A 3222-nucleotide genomic window follows, 5' to 3' on the forward strand; every position below is an offset into this window, starting at 1 on the left:
ATAGAGAGAGAGAGAGAGAGAGAGAGAGAGAGAGAGAGGGGTGTGTGGAAGCCACTGAGAGACCCGCAAAGTAGATTAAGCCAAAGGTGCAGGCAGAGAACGCTAAGCCTGGCCTGCTGCAGCCATGACAACGCCTCATTTGCCTTGCATAGTGTGTCCAGGACATCCTAGGAGGGGTGGAACGGCCTCAGGAGTAAGAGGGTCTAGAACCGTGGTTGCTCAACCTTCCTATGCTGTGACCCTTTAATACAGTTCCTTGTGTTGTGGTGACCCTCTAACCATAAAATTATTTTTGTTTCTACTTCATAACTGTAATTTTGCTACTGTATGAATCGCTACATTATGAATCATAATGTAAATCTTTTTGGAGATTGCAATTTGCCAAAGAGGGTCACGACCCACAGGTTGAGAACCACTGGTTTAGAAAGCTATATGGCTTCTCTCCTTAAAAAAAAAAAGAGAGAGAGAGAGAGACTGATGTTCGGGAGAGTGGGATTGATCAGGAGAGCTTTCCCTTTCAGAGGATGCAGTAAAGGTGGGGAAGCAGTAAGGGGAGATGGAATACCTCCCCGAGAAAGATGCTCTATACCGAGACAGGACACCGCCTGTTTCCTGGCCTCTTGGTTCTCTCCGGATTTAGTCTGAAGCCCTCCCACCGCGTCTCAAGCTATCTCCAACGGGTTGCTTTTCCTATGTGTCTTCCACCAGATTTTCTTATTCCTGAAATGAGGTTGGATAATAGTCCCGCCCAAATCGTGTAAAAGGGAGAGGACTGGCAGTGTAGTTCAGTGCAGAGAGCACTTGCCCACGACGCGATGCCCAGCATGGCCCAAACAAAAGCAAAACTAGGTGAAGATGGGGATTTGAGGTTCTAGGTGCTGGAGAGGTGGCTCAGCAGTTAAGAGCTCTGGCGGTTTCTTCAAAGAACGTGGGTTCGATACCCAGAACTCGTGTGGCACTTAACAACTGTCGGTATCACCAGTTCCAGAAGGTCAATGGTGAGGAACAGCAAGGGCAGTAGGCAAACAAACATTCGTGCAAAACACCCATACACATACAATCTTTGAGTTTGAGGTCCCATACTCTGTATCATGCCTTGTGCTAAACAGTTTATATTTGATTAGATAAAACTGGCCTAGGTCTGTAGTTAGTGTTTTACTTGTCACCTTACCTCCCTGGAAGTTGCTTTTTGCAGGTGTTTGATTACAGCAAAGATATGAATAATCAATATACCCTCTTTACTCTACACGTTACATCTTATATAGCTGACATTTTAAAAGGCACAAACTCCAGACCCCCGTGGGGCTGTTGTGGTGATTCAGTGGTTAAGAATGCTGGCTGCTCTTCCAGAGGCCCTTGATTCAATTTCCAGCACCCACTTGGCAGCTCGCAACTACCTGTAACTTTAGTTCCAGGAAATCCAATGCTCTCCTCTGATGTTAGTGGAAATCAGGCATGCATGCCATACACAGGCATATGTGCAGACTCAATACCAATACATATAAACTTTTTTTAAAAGATACTCCTGCCTTATCCTTTTTCTTTCGTTTGAAGGGTCCTCATTTTGTGTTTGCTTGACATTTCCTCATGACATTTCTCACTGTTCCCTGGAATGCTTCATTGCAATGTCCTCAGGGCATCACATCTGAAAGCACAGGTATCCCTCTGACCCACAGAGCTGGCCTTAATTCTAATGGAGTACTTCCTAGTTCTCTCTCTCTTCTCTGTCTCTCTGTTTCCGTCTCTCTTTCTCTCTTCCCACAATTAATAAGCATTGTGAGGGGGTGGTTAGAGTTGAGGCCCCATGTTGGGGCGATATCTGTCGGGGTCCTTCCTCGAAGGGGTTCTTATGTTTCAGGGTGGAGCATATAGATTAGAAATATTAGATAGGAGGAACAGAGATATGAAAAAAAGGAACAGAGACACAGGAGAACCCTGAGGGCAATCCAGTGGATACTGAATTCCCCCACATTTCTTTTCCATATATTTATATACCCCAGTCCAAAAGAAGGGAAAGGGAGAGCAAAAGACTGCTTTACCATGCTACAAAGAACAAACAGAGTCATTACCTGTTTCAATGCCTGAAACATCAAGCTACTACATCCTGAGTTAAACATTCTGTTTGTTTAGGCAGGATGTGCAACAACCACACCTTAGATCGAGCATCCTGGGTCAAACCTCCTGTCATATCCTTGAAGGAGCAGGAATAGGCTTGAATTCTCTGATCTTTGGTCAAGGTGGAGTGGATCCACTTCTGTGCCATCTCAGTACCCAGAACACCAAGTAACCACTCTCTGGATCAAAGTATCTTGTCTGCAGCCACAAGTTAAGTCAGACCTCTTGTCTGAAAGAGCAAGAGAAGGCTTAAATTCTCTGACCTTTCATCAAGGTGGAGCAGACACACTTCTGTGGGCGCCTACAGGATAGGGCTGTTCAAGCTCCTACCCTTCCTCGGGATTTCCCCCTGGATTCACACCCATTGGTTTGATTCAGTCTTTACCATAACGAGCGAGGCATCTCTGCACGAGACAGCAAGGAAGAGCCCGCTTGTGGTGGTGCGTCTGTCTGTGATCCCATCACTCGGGAGGGGGAAGCAATTAGAAGAAAACACTCATCCAGGATCCACACATAATGAATCAGTGCTCCTTCTCCTCCTCCTTCCAGACTCCTCAGGTGGGAGGGCCACTCCTCCATACTGACTGTCACCAGTAATGTGACACAGCCCTTCTGGCCAACAGACTTGAACTGTGCCCTGGAGCAAAAGGAGCAAGCCCTGCAGGCTGGATGTGGGGGCTGCTGAGGACCCTGGGACCCCAGCTCTGCCATCTTGTTGGGGTTCTCCTATCCCAAGAGACTTAGCTCTGACTCAGGAAGGAGAGGCTTTCTCTCTCCTCTATTTCTCTCCTAACTGCCCCCATCTCTAGGGTCTCACAATACAGTCCTAGCTGACCCCCACTGTGTCGTCCAGACCGGCCTCAAGCTCCCAGGAATTCCTCTGTCACTGGCGGAGTTACCTTTATTCCTGTCTCTGCTTTGGTTTCTTTTAAGAACTGCCTGATGAGCAAGCCCTCCCTCAAAGCTGTTTGCTCAAGCACCCGCTGTTTTGGAACGATGTTAGACAATTTAAGTGAGGCTCTTCCACAAAAGAATAAGACATTTTCTCCACTCCCATCGTGCTCAAGGGCCAGTGAGGAAGGACCAGGAAGAGAGAATGGGAGACAT

This window comes from Microtus ochrogaster, chromosome 7, assembly GCF_000317375.1.
Source record: "Microtus ochrogaster isolate Prairie Vole_2 chromosome 7, MicOch1.0, whole genome shotgun sequence".
NCBI lineage: Eukaryota > Metazoa > Chordata > Mammalia > Rodentia > Cricetidae > Microtus > Microtus ochrogaster.